Source organism: Peromyscus californicus, unplaced genomic scaffold, assembly GCF_007827085.1.
Source record: "Peromyscus californicus insignis strain IS unplaced genomic scaffold, ASM782708v3 Scaffold_4__1_contigs__length_199733344, whole genome shotgun sequence".
NCBI lineage: Eukaryota > Metazoa > Chordata > Mammalia > Rodentia > Cricetidae > Peromyscus > Peromyscus californicus.
The window spans coordinates 137,916,636-137,943,386 of NW_026294562.1; the positions used below are offsets into that span (position 1 = coordinate 137,916,636).

A 26,751-nucleotide genomic window follows, 5' to 3' on the forward strand; every position below is an offset into this window, starting at 1 on the left:
GGCTTTGGAGATGGGGGGTGTGTGTGTGTTAGGATTTGAATATAAAATTTACCCCGCAGGCTCATGTATAAGCACTCAGTCTCCAGCTTGGGGCGCTGTTTTGAAAGCTGTGGCTCTTCCAGGAGGCGGAGCTTGCCTAGTGGGAGTAGGTCTACAGGTCCACTTCACACTCCATTGTGTTCCTTGGATGGGGCCACTCAGCTGTGCCTTGCTCACCAGGAAGGGCAGAATCATGAGCCAAATCACACCCTCCTGCCTTAAGGTGTTTCTGTGGGGTCTTCCCGGCAGCTCTGTATTCGGTTACTTTTCTCCTTGCTGTAACAAAACACCTGACAAGAAGCAGCTTAAGAAAGGAAACATTTTAGTTTAAATTTAAAAAAAAAGATTACATTGTGTGTGTGTGTGTGTGTGTGTGTGTGTGTGTGTGTGTGTGTGTGTGTGTGTGTGTGTGTGTGATGCATGCGAAGCCAGAGGACAACTTGATGGAGTCAGTTCTCTCCTACCACGTGGGTTCTGAGAGGCAAACTCTGGTTTGGGAGCTTGGCAGCAGGGGCCATTACTCACTGAACCATCTTGCAGACCTGGATTTGTCTTATGGTTTGGAAGGGATGCAGTCCACCACGGGGAAGGGATGGCTACAGGAGGGTTAGGTATACCCTAACCCTATAGTCAGCTGCCACCTATAGTCAGGAAGCAGAGAGAAGACAGGAAGTGGACTATAAAAAACTCAAGAGTCAACGGTGATCCACTTCCGGCAGTGAAGCACTACCTCCTGCATTATAAAACCTTCCTAAACAGCCCCACTAGATGGAGAATGAGTGTCCATGAGCCTGTGGGGAATGCTCCCTATCTAAATCACAACAGGGACTAGTACAGCAATGCAAACGTATCTGATACAGGCTGCAACGCCAGGCCAAGTCCAGCAGACATGTAGGAGGCTAATCAGAGGCCCCGCTGATGATCCGCATCCTGCTGAAGGCTTATCAGCGACCCCGCTGATGATCGGCATCCTGTGGAAGACTGATCAGAGACCCCGTTGATGATCGGCATCCTGTGGAAGACTGATCAGAGACCCCGCTGATGATCGGCATCCTGTGGAATGCTGATCAGAGACCCGTTGATGATCGGCATCCTGTGGAAGGTTGATCAGAGACCCCGCTTCTGATGATCGGCACCCTGTGGAAGGCTGATCAGAGCCCCTGCTAATGATCCCCATCCTGTGAAAGGCTGATCAGAGACCCCGCTTCTGATGATCGGCACCCTGTGGAAAGCTGATCAGAGACCCCACTGATGATCCCCACCCTGTGAAAGGCATCCCTTCCCCATCAGGTCCAAGACCCATCTCCATTTTCATTACATGTCATGGGAGATACCTTGAAGCGGCAGAGGTGACCTGAATCAACAGAGGATCCCACCACATCAAGAGCTCATCCAGAAAACTTCTTTGTCCCTCGAAGACTATGGCACCAGACAGTGGACAGCATGATCAAAGACGAACTTTCACAAGCGCTGAGCCCAGGAAGAACACCGGCCTCCTAGGACTGGAGAGCTTCTTTCTTCTAGAAACAAAGGCCAGGGATAAAGAAGGTTCTTCTGTCTCCTCAAGCAGCACCCTAAGGGACCCACTGAAGACTCAGCCACACGAGAAAAACCAGGCAAGCTGAAACAGCACAGCAAAGACTCTGAAAATCAGATGTCATGCAACCACAGCCCACAAAGTAGGTCACACCTGCAGTACTGAACCTAAACACGGTGACTGACTACTAATGGAAAAGGGCTAGGTACGACCTGGGCTCTCCTCATGTAAGAGTCAGTCAGCATTTCACACCACAATAAAACAAAACACCCAGCATACCAAGAGCCAAGAACACTGAAATCTGACAGAGTAATTGACTCTAACACTGAAAAGAAGCCGATCTTGGAATTATTTAATAGAAACATTTTAAACAAGCATGCTCAAAACGGTTCAGTAGTTAATTGCAAACTTCCTTGAAACAAATGGAAAAATAGAAAAACCTCAACAAAGAAACAGAAGTTATGAAAATAACCAAATGCTAATTATAAAACTGAAGATGGCGAGTGGACTAATGAAACATACTCAGTTTGAGCAACCAAGGGGGAAAAAGGCCTGGGAAGACGAACAGAGTCTCTGGAACTTGTAGGGAATAAAACAAAAGACCCAGCATGGTCTTCTTGGGTGACAGCTTAGTTGGCGTGAAGATGGGAGTCCCAGCTCCAGGACCTACATTTAAAGAGCCAGGAGTGGAGATGAGGGTTTGTAGTCCCAGCTCGGCAAGGCAGAGTCAGGGGGTTCCAGAGCTCACTAGGTGTCTAGACTGTTGGCAAGTTCCAGGCCAGGGAGAGAAAACAAGGGGGATGGTGTCTGAGGGATGGCAGCTGAGGCTGACTGCTGGCCTGTGTACACATGTGTGTGAACACACATGTGTGTGCCACAAAAGAGCAAACAGACACATAGACACACAGACTCACAGACAGAGACAGACCAATAGACAGACAGACACAGACACACACACACACACACACACACACAGAGAGAGAGAGAGAGAGAGAGAGAGAGAGAGAGAGAGAGAGAGAGAATCCCCATGAAGATTGAAGAGGAACCTGAACCTTGCAATGAGGCCGACTAGTGAAGGCGCTCTTCCTCAGAGCCAGACTACAAAGACTGGGAGAACTGACTGCTTTTGAAATAAGTGAATATCAACAGAAAAGCTGTGAGGCATACCAAGAAACCGGAGCTATTTGAAGGAACAAATGTCCCTAAAGAAACACTTTTTTGTTTAACCGCTTGATGATAATTCTAAACAATATTCTCAGATAAAATGAACTAAAGAAGACCTCTGACAGAGAGCTAAATAAAAACAGGAAAATAACAGGTGAGCAAAATAGGCATGTTAAGAGCCATGATAAATGATAACGGAAACAGAACTGACTAGAAATCCTGGAGCTAAAAGGTCACAGCAACAAAACTGAGAAGTTCACCCGAGGGAGCACCAGCTGCTGGGAGAAGCAAGAAGAAAAGCAGAGATCCCGAACACGGGTCATGTGGCATGACTATTTTGTGTAGAAGAATAAAAAATCATGACCTTTTACAAAAACAAAACCTTGTAAGTGAACAGAGCCCAAGGGACTTATGGGATACCATCCAGCAGACAAATGCATAAAATTTGGTGGTCCCACCATCAATAAGACAAAAAGACAGTCTACAGAATGAGAAAAGATTGTCACCAACCCCACTTCAGACAGAGGGCTAATTTCCAATGTATGTATATAACTAAAGAAACTAGACATCAACAAACCAAATAATCTAATTAAAAAATGGGGTACAGATCTAAACAGAGAATTCTCAACAGAGGAATCTCAAACGGTGGAGAAACACTTAAGGAGATGTTCAACATCCTTGGCCATCAGGGAAATGCAAATAAAAAGAACTCTAAGATTCCATCCTACACCTGTCAGGATGGTTGAGATTAAAAACCCAAGCAATAGCTCATGCTGGTGAGGATGTGGAGCAAGAGAAATACCCTCCCTGCTGGTGGGAATGCAAACTTGTACAGCCACTTTGGAAATCAGTATGGCAGTTGGGAATCAGTCTACCTCAAGATCCAGATGATGGTGTTTGGTTTTGCTCTTTTGAGCGCCATCCAGCTCCCAAATAAATCACACAAGGAGGCTCATTCTTAATTATAAATGCCAGCCTTAGCTTGGCTTATTTCTAGCTAGCTTTCCTTAGCTTTAAATTAGCACATCTACCTACTGCCTCTGGAATTTTTTCCTTTTCTTCTGTAATCTTACTTTCACTCTTGCTCAGTGACTGGCTGTGTAGCTGGGTGGCTGGCCCCTAGCATCCTCTTCTCCTTGTTCTCTGGCTCCTTCTTCTTTTTCCTCCCAGATTTCTCCTTCTATATATTCTCTCTGCCTGCCAACCCCACCTATCCTTTCTCCTGCCTTGTTATTGGCCATTCAGCTCTTTATTAGACCATCAGGTGTTTTAGACAGGCACATTAACACAGTTTCACAGAGTTAAACAACTGCAACATAAACAAAGGTAACACACCTCAAAATAATATTCTACAACACCCAGCTATACCACTCCTGGGCATATACTCAAAGTACACTCCATCATACCACAAGAACACTTGCTCAACTATGTTCATAGAAGCTTCATTCATAATAGCCAGAACCTGGAAACAACCTGGATGTCTCTCAATTGAAGAATGGATAAAGAAATTGTACATTTACACAATGGAGTGTTACTCAGCTATTAAAAACAATGACATCATGAAATTTGAAGGCAAATTGATGGAACTAGAAAAGATTATCTTGAGTGAGGTAACCCAGACCCAGAAAGACAAATATAGTATGTACTCACTTGTAAGTGGATATTAACTGTCAAGTGAAGGATAACTATGCTACAATCCACAGACTCTGAGATGCTAAGTAACAAGGAGAGCTCAAGGGGGGAACATGAATCTCCCTGGGAAGGGGAAATAGAATGGACATTGTGGATGGAGGGGAGGGATGGGAACAGGAAGGATCAGGTTGGGGAAGGATGGAGGGAGAGAGTACTGGGAGAGACCATTGGGATTGGGGGATATCTCTGAGAAGAGCTAGAAACCCAATGCAATGGAAATTCCCAGGAATCTACGAAGGTGTAAGACTCCCTAAGACTCCTAACAATGGGAGATACACAGCCTGAATTGGCCATCTCCTATAACCAGGCAAGACTTCCATTGGAGGGAACATTGGACTTCCATTCCATGGGACACCAGCCACATAACATTCAACCTACAATTTGTCCTGCCTATAAGATGTGCTGGGGTAAAGGTGGTGCAGAAATTGTGGGAGTGCCCAAACAATGACTGGTCTGGCTTGAGACAGACCCATGACACAAGAGGGGGCCTACCCCTGACACTGCCTGGAAAGCCAGGACCCTGAGGCTGTATAGCCCAGAGATCTAGGATAGAACCAAACATAACTGGCAAAAAAAATCAATGAAATGAAATGATTCCTAATGATATTCTGCTATACTCATAGATTAGTGCCTAGCCCAATTGTCATCAGATTCATCCAGCAACTGACGGAAACAGATGCAGAGACCCACAGCTAAACATTAAGTGGACCTCAGAGAATCCTGCAGAAGATGGGGAAGAAGGATTGTAGGAACCAGAGGGGTCAAGGGCACCATAAGAAAACCCTCAGAATCAACTAACCTGGGCTCATAATGGCTTACAGACACTGAAATGACAACCAAGGAGCCTGCATGGGAATGACCTAAGGCACTCTGCGTATGTGTTACAGTTGTGTAGCTTGGTCTTCTTGTGGGGCTCCTAACAGTGGGAGCAGGGGCTGTCTCTGACTCTTTTGTCAGCTTTTGGGACCCTTTCCTCCTACTGGGTTACCTTTTCTAGGCTTCAACTTGATATGTCACACATGGTTGATACCCATGAGAGGCCTGCCCTCTTCTGAATAGAAATAGAGGAGGAGTGGGTGAGGAGAGAAAGAGAGAGACCTCATATTACCAACTAAACAGCACACCCTAAAGCTCTAGAACAAAAGAGGAAATCACACCCAAAAAGAGTAGACATCAAGAAATAATCACAATCTGGGCTGAAATCAATAAAATAGAAACACGCAAAAACAATACAAAGAATCCAGTGAAATGAAGAGTTGGTTCTTGGAGAAAATCAATAAATTCAATAAACCCTAACCCAAATTAGCTAAAAGACAGAAAGAGAAGATCCAAATTAATAAAATTAGAGAATAAAGGTGGTACATAAGAACCAAGGAAATCCAGAAAATCATAAGGACATTAAAAACCTCTACTCCACCAAATTGGAAAACCTAAAAGAAATGGATACATTTTTCGATATATACCACCTACCAAAGAAAAATTAAAATCAGATAAGCAACTTAAACAGACCCAAACACACATAGTAAAATAGAATCAGCAATTAAAAGTCTCCCAAGAAAAAAATCCCAGGACCAGATGTATTCAGTGAAGAATTCTACCAGATATTCGAAGAAAAATTGACACCAATACTTCTTAAATCATTCCATAAAATAGAAACAGAAGGAACACTGCCCATTCATTTTACATGGCCACACTACCCTGATAACTAAATCACACAAAGTCCCAACAAAGAAAGAAAATTACAGACCAATTTCCCTTATGAACATAGATGCAAAAATCCTCAATAAAATACTTGCAAACTGAGAATAAGAACACAGCAAAAAGATTATCTGCCATGGTCAGGTAGGCTTCATCCCAGAGATGCAGGAATGGTTCAACATGTGTAAATTATAAAGATGGAAAAACAAGAACCACATGATCATCTCACTAGATGCAAAAAAAAAAAGGCTTTTGACACAAACCAACACCCCTTCACAATAAAAGTCCTGGAAAGACTAGGGATATGAGGACAAACCTCAGTATAACAAAGATGATTTATAGACATCCCACAACTAATATCAACCTTTTAAACAAAGAGAAACTGAAAGCATTTTCGCTAAAATCAGGAACAAGTCAAGGCTGTCCACTCTCTCCATACTTATTTGATATAGTACTTGAAGTCTTACCTAAAGCAATAAGACAACTGAAGGAAATCAAGGGACACAAATAGGAAGGGGAGAAGTGAAAGTATCTTTATGTATATATGATGTGATAGTATACCCAGATGACCCTAAAAACTTCACTGGGAAACTTGACAGCTGATAAACACTTTCAGCAAAGTATCAGGATACAAAATTAACTCACAAAAATCAGTATCCTTCCTGATGGCAAATAGACAAAGAGGTCAGGAAAACAATACCTGTCACAATAGCCTCAAAAAAAAAATCTTGGTGTAACTCTAACCAAGCAAGTGAAAGACCTGTGTAATAAAAATTTTAGGACACTGAAGAAAGAAATTGAAGATGATATCAGAAGATGGAAAAATATCCCATGGTCGTGGATATGTATGATTAATATTGTGAAAATGGCCATCCTACCAAAAGTAATCTACAATACAATTCCCATCAAACTTCCAACACAATGCTTCACAGAAATTGAAAGGACAATTTTCAACTTCATATGAAAATACACACACACACACACACACACACACACACACACACACACACACACACAGAGGATAGCTTTTAAAAAAGGAAAGAAAGAAAGAAAATTGAATAATAAAAGAACTGCTAGAAGTATCACCATCCCCAACCTCAAACTTTACTACAGTAATAAAAAAAAAAAGCATGGTTTGACATAAAAACAGCCACATTGATCCAAATATAAATCCATACACCTTTGGACACCTGATTTTTTATAAAGAAAGTAGAAATACACAGTGGAAAAAAGACAACATCTTCAACAAATGATGCTGGTCATATTGGATGGCTGTATGTAGAAAAATGTAAATAGATCCATGCTTATCACCCTGCACAAAACTCAACTCCAAATGGTCCAAGGACCTCAACATAAGGCTAGATACACTGAATCTGATAGAAGAGAAAGTGAGGACTAATCCTGAACTCATTGGCACAAGAGCCAACTTCCTGAATATAACACCATATCACAGGCACTAAGATCAACAATAAATGGGACCTTGTGAAACTGGAAAGCTTCTGAATGGCAAAGGACACCCATTTGGACAAAGCAGCAGGCTACACAATGGGAAAAGATTTTTATTAACTACACATTCAATAGATGACTAATATCTAAAATATACAAAGAACCAAAAAAATTTTTAAAAAACCCACAAATAACCAATTTTAAAAAACAGAGTACTTGGGGAATAGAGAGATGGCTCAGTGGTTAAGAGCATTGGCTGCTCTCCCAGAGGACCCAGATTCAATTCCCAGCACCCACATGGCAGCTCACACCTGTCTATAACTCCAGTTCCAGGGGATCTGACATCTTCATAGAGACATACATGCAGGCAAAACATCAATGATCATAAAATAAAATTTAAAACAGGGTACTTATATAAACAGAGTTCTCAAAAGATGAAACACAAATGGCTGAGAAACACTTAATGTTCAACATCCTTAGTCATCAGGGAAATGCAAGTCAAAACTACTTTGAGATTTCATCTTGCACCAGTCATAATCGCCAAAATCAATAAAACAAATGACAGCTCAAGCTGGTGAGGATGTGGGGTAAGGGAAACACTCATCCATTGCTGGTGAGAGTATAAACTTGTCCAGCCACTATGGAAATCAATATGGATAGTCCTCAGGAAGCTGGGAGTAGATCTACCTCAAGATCCAGCTGTATCACTCTTGGACATACATCCAAAAGACTCTGCATCCTACTGCAGACACTTGCTCAGCCATGTTCATTGCTGCTCTATTGATAATAACCAGAAACTGGAAACAGCTGAGTGTTGGAGAATATCATTTTAAGATATTTTACATTTGTTTATGCTGTGGAACATTTGTTTTAATGATGCAAAGATGTGTTGCATTCTTTTATGGTGCATTTGTTTAACTCTGTGAAGCTGTGTTGCTTTGCCTGTCTAAAACACCTGATGGTCTAATAAAGAGGTGAATGGCCAGCAGTGAGGAAGGAGAAAGGATAGGCAGGGGTGGCAGGTGGAGAGAATAAATAGAAGGAGAAATCTGGGAGAAAAGAGAGGAAGAAAAGATCAAGAAATGAGAGAGGAAGGAGGAAGACTTCACGGGCCAGCCACTCAACCACCCAGCTACATGGCCAGCCGTGGAGTAAGAGTAAAAGAAAGATAGACAGAAATAGAAAAAGGTAAAAGTCCAAAAGCAAAAGGTAGGTGGGATAACTTAAGAAAAGCTGGCTGGCAACAAGCTAAGGCCCAGCATTTATAATTAAGAATAAGCCTCCATGTGTGTAATTTATTTGGGAACTGGGTGGCAGGCCCCCCAAAAGAGCAAAAACAAACAACATTTTGGCACCCAATGTGGGGCTGAGGTTAAAAAAAGAAACAAACTACAGCTGAGATGTCTGTCAACAGATGAATGGATAAAGAAAATGTGTCACATCTACACAATGGAATATTACTCAGCTGTCAAAAAGCAAAAACATGAAACCATGAAATTTGTAGGTAAATGGTTGGAGAAAAAAATAATCATCCTGAGTGAGGTAATCCAGACCCAAAAAGACAAATATGGTATACATTCACAAGTATGTGGTTGTTAGCTATTAAGTCTTTGATAAGCTACAATCCATATAACCACAGAATTTAGGTATAAAGTAAGGGATGAGTGGGGGAGGGATGGATTTCCCTAAGAAGGAGAAATAGAATATATATTTATGGGTGGATGAGGGTAGCTGGAATAAGAGGAATAAACAAAGAAGGGGAAGGGAAGGGTGTAGCTAGAGTTTTCCTGCCTGGCCCAAAGTCAGGACAAATCTCTCTCACCTGCCAGTCCCACAGCCGCTCAGACCCAACCAAGTAAACACAGAGACTTATATTGGTTACAAACTGTATGACCGTGGCAGGCTTCTTGCTAACTGTTCTCACAGCTTAAATTAATCCATTTCCATTAATCTATACCTTGCCACATGGCTCATGGCTTACCGGCATCTTCACATGCTGCTTGTCATCGTGGCGCCTGGCAATGTCTCTCTGACTCAGCCTTCCACTTCCCAGCTTTATTCTCCTCCTTGTCCCGCCAATGGCCAATCAGTGTTTTATTTATTGACCAATCAGAGCAACACATTTGCCATACAGAACATCCCACAGCAGAAGTGGGTTGTTTTAGGGAGGGAATACACAAACCACACTTAAAGGTAGGCCTCAAAATTCAGATTATACATACATACATTGGGATATACATATATGCAGTATATTATGCAGCTATAGCTTCTCCAGGTTCTGCAATCATTTGACCAAAATTGTAGAAATGTCTAGCACACTCCATTTTTTAAAAAGTAAAAAACAAAATCCCAGAAAACAGCAAATTTCTGTTACTATTGTGGTAACTGGAACCTTTTTTTTTTTTTTTTTTTTTTTTTGGTTTTTCGAGACAGGGTTTCTCTGTGTAGCTTTGCGCCTTTTCTGGAACTCACTTGGTAGCCCAGGCTGGCCTCGAACTCACAGAGATCCGCCTGCCTCTGCCTCCCGAGTGCTGGGATTAAAGGTGTGCGCCACCACCGCCCGGCTTGGAACCATTTTTTTAATTAGCTTCTCAATCATCATCTGGACTCTCACATTTAAAAAATTTTAAATTCAGTTGCATAATTGTATCTCAGCAATTTATTGCTGATGCTGTTCATTCATCAAATTTTATTTTTTATTTTTTGTTTCTGCCATGTAGTCAAAACTATGCTGAACTCTAGGACTATAACAACAAGCTTCTGTATCAGTGAATGTTTAGGTTATTACTGGTGTATGTATTTCATGAGCAGTATGCATTGAGTATCAACAAGTCTCTGTAGGACACATCTCTGTGTACTTACCTTCTCCTGAGAACTAGTTCTTAGAATTGGCTTGTCAGTGAGTCTTTTTATGTAGGATCCATATATATTGCCTAATCACTCTATCAAAGGTACAAAATGGAAGAAAAGAAACAAAGAAAAAGAAAACAGTGGAGCATCAAGTCACAAGGGAGTATTGTGGTGGACAATTCACCAATGTGATGTCAAAATTCAGCATTTTGTTGTCACAGATCTAAGTTGTGTTGATATTCTGATGAAACAGTGGGTCATTGTGAAGGTACAATGCAGCACTGTGATGTCATAATGTAGAATTCGATGAGACAATGGAACATTGTGATGGCATAGGAAATGGGTCATTGTGATGATACAATGCAAAACAGTCATCAAAGAATGGTGTATTGTGAAATTGTGGAGCATTGTGATCTAACAGTCCAGGTGCATGGTGACACAGTGGAGTATTATGTGTCAAAGTATGTTTGTGATGGACCAATGTGATGACACAGTAGAAGACTGTGATGATACAATGTGGTTTGGGCTGTTAAAATGGAGCTTGTGATTGCACAATGCAACATTGCCATGATCCAATAAAACACTGCAATGTCACAGTTCATTGTGATGTCAAAATGCTGCATTGTGATGGCATAATAGAGCACTCTGATCAAAACGCTAACCATTGGGATGAAACAATGGCGCATTATGATGTCACAATGTATTACTGTAATGTCAATAGTGATGGCACACTGCAGAATGTGCCATCATTGTGGAGCAATATGATGGCACAGTGGAGCATTATAAAGTCACAATTCAGCATGTCTGTGGCACAATGAAGCCCTGTGAGGGCAAAATTAAAGATTGTGATGTCACAGCACAGCATTGTGACAGCACAATGAAGCATTCTGAAGAAACAACGGAGTATTGTGATGTGACAATTAAGCATTGTGATGGTACAATAGAGAATTGTAATGGTAGTATTTAAGATTATGATGTCCCAGTGCAGCACTGTGACGGTAATATTCAGTAGTCTGATGCCACAATAGAGTACTGTGATGACACAATAGAGCATTGTTATGACACAAGAAATGCTGTGATGTCACAGTTCAGCATAGTAAAGTCATGATGCTATACTGTGATGACAAAATGAATTACTGTGGTGGAAAAATGGAGCATTGTGATGTCACAGTTCAACACAATATAGTATTGTCATGAGAGAATGGAGCACTGTAAGATCACATGAAGCATGGTGATGTCATAATCCAGCACAATCAGCATCATAATGAAACAATAAAGCAGTGGGCCAGCACAATATGGAGTTGTGATGTCACAGCACAGCTTGTGATGTTAAAATAGAGAATTGTGGCATCATGATGCAGCATTATTATGATACAATAAAGCATTGTGATACCAGTTCAGTATTGCAATATCATAATATAGCATTATAATGACACAGTAGAGCAATGTGATGTCACAGTGTAGCTTGCTGTGATAAACTAGAGCATTCTGATGGCACAATGTGGTGTGAGATAATAAAGCATGGTGATGTCATAGTTGAACATTGCAGTGGCACAATTGATGACAAAATATACTGCTTATTGGCATGATGGAGGACAGTGATATCAAAGTATTTGATATGCAACACTGTGATGTCCAAATGGACCACTTGACACTGTTGTGATATGAAACTGCAGCATTGTGATAGTACTGCAGAGTACTTTGTTGCCAAAATGGAGAGTTGTGATGCCACAATACATTATTGTGGTAGCTCAATGGAGAACTGTGGTGACACAATGGACCACTGTGATGTCACAATGTAGATTGTGATGGTAAAATGGGGCCTCAACACAATGCAGCATTATGAGGAAACAGGGCAACATTGTGACGTCACAGTTTTGTACTATGATGACATAATGTTAAACTGTGATGGTACATTGTAGCATTGTGACATTAAGGTGTAGTTTGTTGTGGTAAAATGGAGGATTATGATGGCACAGTTTAAAATTATTTGGGCACAATGAAGCATGGTGATATCACAATCAAGAAGAGTACTGTGATGACACCGTATATCATCATGGTGACGCTGGGGCACTGTGATGAAACAATGGAGCATCAGGATATCACCATGTAATACTGTGACGTCAAAATGGACCATTTTTATGAATCATGTGATGGCACAATATATTTTGTGGTGATAAAATAGAGCATTGTGATATTACAACGGACCATTATTATTACAAAATGAGGCACTCCAATATCATAGTTCAGCACTCTAATGATATTCCCTATACTATTGTAGTGAAATATTGCACAGTAAATCTCACATTGAGCACTGAAATTATGATGTCACAAAAAATTTAAGATTGTAATGTCACAATAAACCATTATGAGTACATAATGTCATATTTTGATGTCACAATTCAGCAATATGATTATACAATGAAGTATTATGTTGACACAACACAGCATTTTTTTTTTTTTTTTTTTTTTTTGGTTTTTCAAGACAGGGTTTCTCTGTGTAGCTTTGCGCCTTTCCTGGAACTCACTTGGTAGCCCAGGCTGGCCTCGAACTCACAGAGATCCGCCTGGCTCTGCCTCCCGAGTGCTGGGATTAAAGGCGTGCGCCACCACCGCCCGGCACAACACAGCATTTTCAATAACAGTGTAGATTGTGATGCTAAAATGGAACATTTGGTGGCACAATGGAGCATGTGATGTCATAATTTAGCCTTTTATGACACAACAAAGTACTATGATGTCACAAAGTATCATCATGATGGTTACATGATACAGCATTTTGATCCCAGTAAAGCATTTGGTGGGAAAATGAAGTATTGTTATGAGAGAACAGAGCACTGTGATAATATAATCTACTATTTTAATGGCACAATAAAGCACTCTGATCACACAGTGGGGTGTTGTGATGGCACAAAGCAATCTTCTAAGGATACACTAAAGCATTATGATGTCATAATTTAACATCATAGGGGAAGAATGGAACAATGTGATGCCACATTGTAATAGCACAAAGGAACCCGGTGAGCACACAGTGTAGCATTGTGATGTCACAATCATCTCTGTGTTTGAGGGATAGAGTTTTATTGTGTTGAGGTATGTTCCCTTTATCCCTAGTTTATTCAGGATTTTTACCATAAAAATGTGTTGAATGAACAAGACCTGTGTAAGCTCGAGACAGACAAAAATCCCAGCATAAATGTAGAAAGGTGAACCCCAAATCCCACCACTGGCTGAGGACCTATTGGCGTTTGATAGTTTTGGGGAGAGGCAGAGCCTACTGATGTGAGTTGGACCACACGCCGGTTGGACCACTCTCAAAGACTAGTTGGACAACACAAACTGGACATGATGAGGGGATGAAAAGAAGAAGAAAAAGTGAAGGGGTAGGTAAGGAGGGAGGGGTGAGAGGGCAGATTAGGAGGAGTTGGGGAGGAGGGTGAGTGTGATCAAAATATATTGTATGAAATTCCCAAGAAATAAATAAAAGTATTTTTAAGGATATGCTAACTTTATCAAATGCCCTTTTACCATCTGATCGTGTAATTTCTGTCTGTAAGTCTATTGCTGTGGTGGATTACATTTATTAATTAACATTTTTTTCAACAAACCTTGTGTCCCTGGCAGGAACCCAGTTTGGTAGAGGTGTACTATCCATCTTCTTAATGTCCTTAACTTTGAAAGTATTTTGTTGAGGATTTCTGCGTCCACATTCATCAGGAAGAGTGGCCTGTGGTATTCTCTTGATGGCTGTGTCATTACCCGGCTATGATGTCAGAGTTACACTGATATCGTGCAATGAGTTGGGCAATACTCCTTCCCTTTACATTTTGTGGAACAGTTTGGGAAGTGTTAGCATTAGATCTTCCTTGAAAGTTTGGTAGCATTCAGTAGTAAATTCATCTGGCCCAGGACGTTATTTTATGGGTAGACTTGAAATTGCTGCTCCAGTCTCATTGCTGTTATTGGTCCATTCAGGGTGTTTCTAGCTCTTGACTTTAACTTCATTAGGTAACGTGCCCCTAGAAATCTATTTCTTCTAGATTTTCCAGTTTGTTGTGATGTGACTGTTCATAGTGTTCCCTGGTCTTCTAGATTTCACGGGGATCTATTGTAACAACTCCTTTCTCCACCTCTAATTTTATTAATTTTGAATCTGTCTATCAGTTAGTTTAGCTTGGGATGGCCAGCCTTGACAATCCTTTCAAATAACCAGTTTTTTGTCTGATTAATTCTGTGCTGTTCTCGGTCTCTGTTTTACTAATTTCTACCCTGCTCATTACTGTTTCTGGCCCCCTGCTTCCCTTGGGTTCGCCTCTTCTGGCTTTTCTAGAGCTTTGAGGTACATCACTGGGTTACTGGAGATCTCTGACTTTTTATATGAGTACTTGTAAACATTCCTCTTAAGTCTACCTTGCCTGTGTCTCATAGGTTTTGGAAGGTTTGGGTCTCATTTTCCTTTGACTACTAGGAGTTTTTAAATTCTCCTGTCTGATTTCTTTGACCCACTTTTAATTCAGCAGTGTGTTGTTCAGTTTCAATGTGTCTGTGTATTTTCTGAGGTTAGCTGTCAATTTCTAGGTTTATTCCACTGTGGGATGCATTGGGGATTATTTTCATTTTTTCATTTCTTAAGTCTTGCCTTGTGGCTTATAATGCAATCAGTTTTAGAGAAGATTTCATGAACTTCTGAGAATAGATGAATTTTTTAACTTTAGAATATCTGCTGTAGTCACCATAGTAACAGTAAAGAAAAAAGTCCATAGGATATATACAACCAAAAATGAGAAACGAATCCAAGTGTTGCATCATAAAAGTCAGCTAAATATGGGGGGAAACAATCATGAGAATTCAAGACACCAAAAGAAAGTTTTGATATTCATAAAGTAATTTCTAAGAACACAATAGCACAATCTTCTTTTCCAGAAAGAAATTTAGACATACATGGATTAAACTCCACAACTGAAAGTCATCAATGGGCAGAATGTCTAGAAAAGAAAGGAAAGCAGACCTGAACTCTATGACCTATGAAAGACTTGTTTTTATTAAAATCTAAGGAAATAACAAGTTGAGAAGGAGGGTTGTGCAGTGGAGATTAGTTAATTCAAAGATTCCCAACTGGTCCAAGTGCTGAGAACCGGTGATTATTGAATTCTCAGTCCAAAACGGGACATCTTGATTAACTTTACTCCCCACAATGGTCAGGAAAAGTGGAGGAGAGAGGGTAGGAAAAACAAAAGAGCCAGCAGATGAGGAAGGATGCTGTGAGGTTCTGCTTTCAGGACAGGACAGAGCTATTGTACTCATGAACTCAAGGCAGCTGTTGTTCCCCGAAGATCAAGCCGGCAAGCTCCGTTAGCATTCCAAGGGGCAGCGGTAATTGGACTTAGTGGGTTATGAGGTGGTAGATGAGAAGTTGGGAGAGGAACATGTTGGGAGTGTCTGAGGGAGTGGAAGGGGGAAGCTGGCAGTGGATATGATCAAATCTCGTTGTTTACATGTATGATATTGTTAAAAAGCAAATAAAAGATATTCTGCTTTTTAAAGGAAGGATAGAAAAAGGTGATCCATAGGAACAGTAATTAATATGAGCTTACCATATTAGTACTAGGAAAAAAAATTTTATCAAACACACACACACACACACACACACACACACACACACACACACACACACCACAAACACTAGGCATAGAAGGAAATTACACATTGATTAAAAAAGATCAGAGACCAATTGGTAAACGTCTTCCATGCAAGCCTGAGGATCTGATTTGCTTTTTTTTTTTTTAAGGTAAGCATGGTATTACATGTCTGTAACCCCAGTGTTGTGAAGGGACCAGGCAGACCTTTAAAGTCAATTGGCCAGTCAGCCTACCAAATTGATGAGTTTCAGGCTTATAAAGGTGGAGAGCCATCCAGGAAAAACACTTGGCATTAGCTTCAACATCAGACCTCCACACACATGCCCACACACCTGCAGTCACACCTGCATGCACTTGTTCATAGCACCACAAAGACACACACATACACACACACACACACACACACACACACACACACACACACACACACACACAGTCTTCCAAGAAAATGTAAAAATTATGAATATATGGGCACCAAACAGCAGAGCTTCTAGACACCTGAAGAAAATATTGACAGAATTGAAGGGAGAAATAGATAACTCTATAGTAAATGGCAGGGAATTTTAATATCTACCTTCAGGAACAGAACAACTAGATGAAAATCAATGAAAAATAAGAGCCGTATTTATGACAAGGGCAAAATGAATAAAATACTTAATAAATTTAATCAAGACGAAGGAAAACTACAAAATGAAAGAAATTAAAGATGACACCAAAAAAATGGATTGAAAGAAAATATTTGTTCAAATGTCAGTGCCGTAACTAGAGTGTCGTGGCAGAAGCCCTGGCTCTGGCAGCTCCATCAGTCTAGGCTCAGCCACCAGCAGCATGCATCAGTTAAGGAGAGGTGTCATGGTAGATGCAGAAAAGGGAGACTTAGATTTAAAGAAGTCTGGGGAACCCAGGTTTGTACCAAGAAGAGCTTCAAGTTTGGGGTTGTGTTTGTTTGTTTGCTTTTTAAGGGGTGTTTTTCTGTTTGCTTTCAAGACAGGGTTTCTCTGTGTAGCCCTGGCTGTCCTGGAACTCGCTCTGTAGACCAGGCTGGCCTCGGACTCAGAGATCTACTTGCCTCTGCCTCCCGAATGCTGGGATTAAAGGCAGGTGAGCTTCAGTTTTAAACAAAGGAAGCATCTGGCAAGGTGAAGGGTATATACAAGTAAGCAGACCTGCTCGAAGTGTGGCTGTGTTGATCATCGCCTCAACTCCTGACCTACAAAATGGCCCGACACACTGCTCATCTGCCGATTGCACTGAGGCATGGGGAGGGCTACCTCGCCATCAGGGAGCACAGCTGTCTCCATCTTGGGAGACTCTGCCCTTGCTGTGGGATGGTCTATATGTCAAATGTGTTGCTGATTGGTCAATAAATAAATCACTGATTGGCCAGTGGCCAGGCAGGAAGTATAGGTGGGACTAACAGAGAGGAGAATTAAGAGAACAGGAAGCTGGGTGGGAGAGACACTGCCAGCCGCCATGATGACAAGCCGCATGTGAAGATGCCGGTAAACCAAGAGCCATGTGGCAAGGTATAGATTAATAGAAATGGATTAATTTAAGCTGTAAGAACAGTTAGCAAGAAGCCTGGCACGGCCATACAGTTTGTAACCAATATAAGTCTCTGTGTTTACTTGGTCGGGTCTGAGTGGTTGTGGGACTGGCGGGTGGCAGAGATTTATCTTGACTGTGGGCCAGGCAGGAAAACTCTAGCTACAAATGGTGTCCAACGTGGTGGCAAGAGTTTCCACCTAAAAACTGAGAAAAAAGATTCTAAAACGGAGCTAAAAACAGTTCCTAATTGTCTCTCTCAAATGAGCGGCAGCTGCTGGTTTGAGCTACTGGCGGGTTTCTAGCGTGCGTGCTCGACCTGCAGTATGGCGGGAATGAGGCCTCTGCAAGTGGCACATTAAGCTGCGTGGTGGATTTAGACTTTGCTAGTACAAAACAAAAAAAAGAGGTTTCTGGGCTGCACGCTGCTTGGATAAAGGCATGGACCCACGATGGCTCCCAGAGCTGGCGGTAATACTGCTGCCATGTTGGGAAGCTGAGGTGGGTGGAGCCAGCAGCCACAGCTGCTGCAGCCTAAAGCAATAAACTCACAATAAGACAGATTCAGATGTAATAGTTTAAAATGTGTATAAAGGATATGTAGGCTTGAAAGAGACAAAAAAGGTGATATATACAGTTATGAAACAAATACATAGTTTTAAAAACTAAAGTCTTTAAAGAGACAGTAAAATTAATATAAAAAATAAGCCACGTAAAGATGGATATTACACAGAGAATCTGGATTGTGTTGTCTTTGGGATTTTTAACTGCAGAAAAACATTTGATCATAAAAGATGTTGAGTTAAACCAATATGTATATTTTAAAGGTACCTTGACTTCAAAATTTGGATATAAGGATATGTTGCTTTGGAAAAGAGTCTCTGCTTTTGTTTCCACAGAAAGCCAGAGGCTATGGATTTGTTCCAGATTAAGATACATCAGGTTTGACCAGCCAAGACCCCCTGAAAGGTCTCCAATGACACCATGGCCCAGATGATCCAACATCTGGAATGGTTTCAAGGCAACTGGCTCAGACGATACAGCCTCACGGACTATTCCATAATCCTAAAATATTCTTTGTGTCCCCAGAAGATACAGCGCCCCCCTCCAGCAGGAAGTAGTAAGAGAAGCTACGCCCAAATTCCCAAATATACCAAGCTGACTTTGGAGATGTGTAAAGGTTAAAACCTTCCTTTTTAAGAAAAGAAAAGGGGAAGTGCTGTGGGATGGTCTGTATGTCAAATGTGTTGCTGATTGGTCAATAAATAAATCACTGATTGGCCAGTGGCCAGGCAGGAAGTATAGGCGGGACTAACAGAGAGGAGAATTGAGAGAACAGGAAGCTGGGTGGGAGAGACACTGCCAGCCGCCATGATGAGAAACAGCACGTGAAGATGCCAGTAAGCCACGAGCCATGTGGCAAGGTATAGATCAATGGAAATGGATTAATTTAAGCTGTAAGAACAGTTAGCAAGAAGCCTGGCACGGCCATACAGTTTGTAACCAATATAAGTCTCTGTGTTTACTTGGTTGGGTCTGAGCGGTTGTGGGACTGGCGGGTGGCAGAGATTTATCCTGACTGTGGGCTAGGCAGGAAAACTCTAGTTACATGCCCTGCTTTTGGGGCTTTGCTATTCCAGGAACTCTGGGTGCCTGTGTGGTTAGGACAGTGACCTTTGATCCTTCCACCTCAAAGAAGCATGAGAAAGTTTAGGTAATCCTGGCTTCGGGATGGATATTCCTTGAGTGATTAAGGTCTTGCAGTGGTGGGTGGTGACTGAAAGTAAAGGCAACAGGATCAAAGTGAAGGCAAAGACATCAGGCCTTTATCCTCACTCCTCAGTTATCTTGTAGCCCCAGTGAGCAGTCCATGGTTTTTAGAACAAGCCATTCCCAAGAGCCTGTTATAATATACAAAGTAGTCTATGGATACAATTAATCCTACGGAATCCCAGTTATGGTTCCTTCAAAAGTAGAAAAGCTCATCCTAAAATTCACACGGAGTTTCAAAAGGCCCCAAGTAGCCAAAACACTCTTGAAAAAGAAGAAAGCCAGAGGCCTCGTGCTTCCTGTTTAGAAAGCTCATTACAAAGCTACAGCATTCAAACGGTGTGTCGCTGGTGGAGAGGCAGACACATGGACCACCTGAATAAAATAGAAAGCCCAGAACTCTCCCACATTGAGTCAAATAATTTTCTTTTTAAAATTGGCTTTAGTTTCAGTTCTACCATGGGACAACATTTCCTTCCAGACAGTAGAGTATATGAGGAATAGTGCGAAGACTCTTCAATGGGGAAAGACAGGCCTTTAACAAACCATGAGCAGAAAGCTAATAGCCATAAACAGAAAAAAAGAGAAAAGGAGAGAGAGAGGGGGGGAGAGAGAGAGAGAGGAAGGGGAGGGAGGGAGGGAGAGAGAGAGAGGAAAGAAAGAAAAAAAAGAAAGAAAGAAAGAAAGAAAGAAAGAAAGAAAAAAGGTGGACTTTTTTTTATAGTGGACCGTATAAAATATAGGTCAATGAGCTTGAATGTGTCAGAGGCCAAACTCTTAGGGCTAAAAACATAAATCTCTTAGAAGAAAATGAGGGGAAAGTGTTCCACGAGCTTGGGTTTGACAATAACATTCTGAGCATGACACTGAAAGCAAAGGCAATAAATTAAAACTGAGGCACTCAGACTACACAGAAACTGGAAGCTCATGGGTCAAAGGATGCGACCAGTGCAATGAAGAGGAGACCCATGGAGCAGAGGCCGGGGTGGGGTGTGGTGGGGGGTGTTGTTTGCAAGTCACATAGTTGATAAAGGGTTATTACATAAATTTCAGAAAGAATCACTACAACACAGCAACAGCCAAAAGAAATTGAGAAGCAGGAAAAGGACTTGCTTACAAGTCTCACCAAACATACATAAACGGCAACAAGCACAGGGAAAGCTTGACATCATCAAGCAATTACGGAACAGTCAGAATCACAGTAAGAGAACACCTCTGACCCATTCAATAGGTGCAACAAAATAATTCAGTTCTTCAAAACTCACCAAGACTGCTCTGTAGGGAGACGGCTCCATAGTTAAAATGTTGCTTTTCAAGCACACATACACTTGCACACACATGAACATGTTCCTACACATATACATACATAAGGAAAAGGAACTGAAAGATGCATCATGATCAGCAATCCCACTTCTGGACTGGTGTCTTAGTTAGAGTGTCTATTGCTGTGAAGAGACACCATGACCACGGCAGCTCTCATAAGGAAAACATTTAACTGGGACTGGCTTACAGCTTCAGAGATTTAGTCCACTGTCGTTACGGTGGGAAGCATGGCAGCATGCAGGTAGACATGGTGCTGGAGAAGGAGCTGAGAGTCCTACATCCGGATTGACAGGCAGCAGGAAGTGAACTGGCTTGAGTATCTGAGGCCTCAAAGCCCACCTCCTAGCGATGCACTTCCTTCAACAATGCCATGCTGACTCCAACAAGGCCATAACTCCTAATAGTGCCACTCCCTATGGGCCTCTGGGGGCCAATTCTAGTCAAACCACAACATGGTACTTCTAGAGACTGAAAGCGGGATCTTGAGTAACTATTTTTATACCTGTGCTCACAACAGTGTTATCCACAATATCACAAATGAGGAAGAAACACAAGTGTCCACTGGTGGATAGTCCCATTAAAAAACTGTGGTATATGTCTCGAAAAACCAAAAAAAAAAAAAAAAAAAAAAAAAAACTGTGGTATAGCCATGCAGTGGAATGTTATTTATCCCTAAACAGGAAAGAAATTCAGACACATACTACCACGGGTATGAACCTTGAAGACATTGTACTCAGTGCAATAAGCCCGTCATAAAAGGACATGTATCAGATGGCACTCATTGGAGGGCCCTGGGGAAGTCAAACTGATAGCAACAGGAAATAGGGTGGAGGTTGGCCAGACAGTGGGGGGAGGGAGGATGAGGAGTTTGTGTTTGATAAGAACAGTTTCAGATTGGCAGGATGGGAAGACTTCTAGAGTCAGGCTACCCTGGCTCTCCATTCAGAAGTGACTAAGATGGTAAATTATTTCTGCCACACATATTTCACCACAATTAAAAACAACAAACACTGACTAAGAGGACTAGAAATGGATGACGCGTACAGAGCTGAGGAAATATGACATGGCACAGGCACTCCAGGAGACAGTTTGGCATCTTATAAAATGACGTGCGTGACTACCATATGACCCAGCAATTGCACTGTGGCACTCATCCCAGGAAACCGAAGATTGTATTTTTCACATGAACGTCTGTACATGAGAGCTCAGAACAGCTTGGTTTATAAGAGATTCGTGGTGGAAACAGCCCAGATAGTCAACAAGTGAAGGCTTAAGGATAAGCCACAAAACAGAACAAGCTAATGCATATGTAATTTGGATGAGTCTCTAGGGAGTCACTCTGAGTAAAAGAAGCCAACTCCGAATAGCCACACACTGTGATTCCGCCCAGGTACCACTTTTAAAATGGAAAATTCCAAACAAAAAAAAAAACCAAAAAAAACAAAACCCACATAGTGTTGTGGTCATCAGGAGTTAAAGAAAAGGACGGGCAGGGCGGCAGGACGGGCAGGGCGGCAGGACGGGCATCACATAAAAGGGTACCAGGAAGAAGCTGTGGGGGCAGGAGGGCTGTGGGTGTGACTACTTCTTGGCTGTCCTGTAGTTTTGCAGGATGTCAGCCTTGGCAGAACTGGTGGAGGGTACAGGGGAATCTCTCGAGCATTGTTGACTTCTACTACAACTATCTCAAAACAAAAAGGTTAACTTTAAAAGGGTACTAATCGGTTATTATCCTCTGTGGTTTCTGTGGGCTTTCTCCTCTCCGTCTGGGACCAGCGGCAGGCTCTTCCCTCACATATGTGGCAGTCAAACACTGCTGGTGTTGAGCACTTGAGCTGGGCTGTCCGCCAGAACACTGACTCATGGCTTCTCTATGTTGCCTGGACTTCCTCACACCGTGGTGTCTGGGATCAGGGGAAAATGGCCCAAGAAAAACAGAGATGGAAGGTGTCTGCGCCTCAGCAGTCACCCAGCAAAGTCACCCACTAGGACCAGGTCCTAAAATCTCACCATGTACAGTGTGAGGGACTAGGATGCTCAAGTTGTTCAAGTCGTTGTGGGCAGTTCTGAAAGTAGTATCCTCCACAAACATCTCCCAAGGCCCAGAGGTTCCAGGACCTCAGTTCTTCTATGAACCACACTCTGGGTCCTACGGCCTAGGAAGAGGAGAGGGAGAATGGAGTATGAAGGAGACAGGAATATGAAGAAATTCTCAGAGGACATTTCCATAGAGCCAAGGAGAGGGCAGTGGCTGTAGGCAGCTCACGGCCCTGCTTATGCTCATTCTTGACACACCATATGGTATGCTGGGCACAATCCCATGTAACAACACACAGACAGGAGGGAACTCAGAGAAGTTGGGGGTGCAGACCAACGCTTCAGCAGTGATGGGTGACACTGGCAATCACTCCAGACTGTGGCCCAGAACCCAAGGAGGAGGCACCACCAGAGTAGCCCAGAGGTAGGACATTGTGCAGGAGTAAGACCTACCTGAGGTCTTTTTGGAGGAAGGGGACCCAAGGACACCCCTCTTCAACCTTCTTTTCTCTCAGGGAAATGACCCTGGAAAATGTCATTATCCAGAAATGAATGACACATGGTTCTTTCCCTTCGCTCCCTCTGTCCCACCTCTGGGACCGGCTGTCCAGCAAATCTACAGTCACCAGCTCACTCAGGTGCAAGGGGAGGGACTGGAATCCTCTTCTTAGTGGAAACAGCAGAGACTCTACAAGAGTGAATATTGTTATTGGCGATGTTGTGAAGTATCGTCCCTGACAAAGTTCTCTCAAAGTAGTGCAGTACAGTGGCTCCAGGAGGAAGCCTCCGAGACACGCCCGCGAGGAGCAGGTGGGACTGAAATACACTAGTGGATCTGGTGCTCAGAAGGAGGTGACCATGGGACCCTAGAACACAGGGGGTCCTCCCTGAGGTCCCTGATTGAGGGTTGCAGCCTTGGGAGATGGGGCAATAGAAATGCAAAGACAAGGCCGTGAAAGAAGTCTGTTGTGGGGAGGGGCGTAAACAAAACACAGTTGTGAGCTGAGCCACATGTTATAATTTCATAGCTCTTCTAGTGTGTTTTGCGTTCCTCTGCTCTGTGGAGATTCATCCTCTTCCAAGCTGATGCGGGTTACTGGCAAATTCCATTTGCAAGCCACATGACTTTCCTCAACCTTGTAGTGACAAGGCTGAGATTCCCCCCCTTCCTTAAAATACCCGAGGTTGGGTATTTTAATGATAAAGGAGGCTAATTTAGCCTACAGTTCTGGAGACTCAAGAGTGTGGCTCTGCTGTTGGTGGGACTCTGATGGGAAACCACGTGGAGGATGTTACAATGGTGGGAGCCATGTTTAAGAGAGGGATTCAGGGAGGTGTCGGGCTTACAATAATGTTCTTGTGGTGACTTAGCCAGTCCCATAGGGTCTGATCCACTCCCATGATAGAGCATTAGTCACTCATGAGGTTAGAACCCCAAAACACACTCCCCTCCAATTAAGCCCTGTCTCTTAAAGGTCTCAACATCTCAACATGGGCTACACGGAACACTGAACATCCCACACAGGAGCCTTCAGAGGGCAGACCACACCAAAAGACAGCGCTGACTGAAGGGCTCTTGGTTCTGCTACTTCAGAGGTTTGTGGGTCAGTTCACACACGGCCAAGTAGAACCTCTACTTCGGGATTTGCCAGGTTCTGCTCTGTCATCCCTTAGGTGGAGCTCACCACCTGACTCTCTCCGATCTTGTAGTACAAGACTAGGATCCTCCACTTCCTTGGTAACTGCTGGTCAGCTAGCAACTTGTGTATTGCTTGAGGCTGCTCTTCTGCCAGCCAGACCCCACAGGCAGTTAGCAACACAGCAGTCTGGGACCTTCCAAGCCAGGTCTGTCTGGACTCTTCTTTTATACACTCCTCTGACTGGATCAGGCATGCCCAGGATAATCCAAACAGTCTCCCTCTTGGTGATCTCAAAGTTGACTGCCATGTGCCTATTCATGAGGGACACCTGTGGTAGAGCCCAGTTCTACACTCAGGAAGAAGGCGTTATATAGAGATTGTGCTCTAGAATGGGAATCCTGAGACATATTAGATTCATCATATCTGGGTTTAGAGACCGCATTTATACCTACTTTTTGTTGTAGAAATTTCTAAGGATGACACAGAGTTCTCCTCAGCCGCTGGTGTTTTTGCAGTACATGTGAACGGCAGATGAAAAATTCTTGCATGAGCTAGGCTTGGTGGCACACACCTTTAATCCCAGCACCCTGGAGGCAGAGCTAGGTAGACCTCTGTGAGTTTGAGGCCAGCCTGGTCTATACAGTGAGTTTCAGGCCAGCCCGAGATACGTAGTGAGGCCCTGTCTCAAAAAACTAAAAAATAAATTTTAAAAAGAAAAACTTCTCTCAGGAAGGAAAGTGCTGAGTTGTCACTGAAGACATCACATTTTAAGATTCCAACCAAGGGTACAGGAAAAGCATTCACTGTAAAAGAAAGTCAGAAGGCAAGAAACAGGGTTAGCATCACAGCACCCGGCCGCCACAGGGCAAACCCGAGTCTCTTCACAGGTGACTTAGGGTTTCTATTACTTTGTCAAAACATCAAGATCAAAAGATCCACGAGGAGGAAAGGACTTATTTGGCTTACATTTCCACACCATAGTCCATCATCTAAGGAAGACAGGACAGGAACTCAAGGAAGGAACCAAGAGGCAGGAACTAAAGCAGACGCCGTGGAGGAGTGATTGCTCCTCCTGGCTTGCTCCGTTTGCTTTCCTGTACAACCCAGGACCACCTGCCCAGGGGCTGCAATGCCCATAGTGGGCTGGGCCTTCCCACATCAATCATCAGCCCCAAAAATGCAGCACACACCTGTTCACAGGACAATTCGATGGGTACATTTTTCTCAGCTGACGTTCCCTCTTCTCAGATGACCCTAGCTTGTATCAAGTTGACCAAAGATAAACCAACATAACACATGTATGTATAGTCATCCTCTTTCATCCATAGTTGAAGTATCCCGAGGCATTCAGCTGATGCCTGGACTCACAGATAACACTGCAACCTGCACACACTGTTTTTTCCTATACATACATGTGTTTGAGAAAGTGGAAAGAATTATAAATTGGGCACAATAAGATTCATAGTAACTAATGATGAAATACAATGTAATGGTTAACTGTAACAGAGGTTATTTAAGAGTTTTGGATTGTTTCTGGGTTTTGAATTCAATAGTTTGGAATCACAGTCAGGAAAGGGTAAATGAGAACAGAAAGTTTGTGCCCAGTGGAAGACTGCCCCAATGAATTAGTGTGTGCTGAGCTGTTCAATCCACAAATTACTTCAGAACAATAAGAATGGCTGAAAACCACAATGAGCTGCATTTGGGAATTTTTGTTATGAAATTAAAGCATTAAAATATTTTGTCATGCCGGGCGGTGGTGGCGCACGCCTTTAATCCCAGCACTCGGGAGGCAGAGGCAGGCGGATCTCTGTGAGTTCGAGGCCAGCCTGGTCTACAGCGCGAGATCCAGGAAAGGCGCAAAGCTACACAGAGAAACCCTGTCTCGAAAAACCAAAAAAAAAAAAAAATATTTTGTCATATCTTCTGCAGTGACAAAAACCCACTCACCTATTTTTATGATGGACTCTAGTACTCGATCATGATGCATTCAATTTGTGGTTAATTTCCAAAACTAAGCTTCGCTTCGAGAATTTTAGGGAATTCCAGTTACTATTGCCTCAGCGGAAGGAAGTGCTCTACACTAAGTTAAAGATATAAAAGTGATTTGGGTTCAAGAAAGCTTGTGTGGCTTGTCTCTGCTACGGGTTGAGCATGGATCTGTGAAGATCTTAACAGACTGAAATTAGAGACTTGCTGAATAACGACAGGGAAAATAAATTTTATGGGAGCAATAGCAAGCTTATGACTTATGACCTTATTAATCATGCAGACAATGGCACCAGCAGCACAACCAGGCACACACAGTAATTAAACTTGGTCATCTGTGATATTTTTTGCAGGGTTTTAGTCACATTAAAAAAACTATATA

General features: G+C 42.5%; 1 long non-coding RNA gene across 1 annotated transcript; it reads right to left on the minus strand.

Annotated features, from left to right (window-relative positions):
• Nucleotides 1-465: 465 nt before the first annotated feature.
• On the minus strand, nucleotides 466-25,177 carry LOC128125768 (uncharacterized). The gene is made up of 4 exons (XR_008223223.1): nucleotides 24,833-25,177; nucleotides 23,194-23,428; nucleotides 22,714-22,859; nucleotides 466-1,559 (listed from the first exon to the last, which is right to left on the minus strand). It is a non-coding gene; the product is annotated as an uncharacterized LOC128125768 (long non-coding RNA).
• Nucleotides 25,178-26,751: the final 1,574 nt, after the last annotated feature.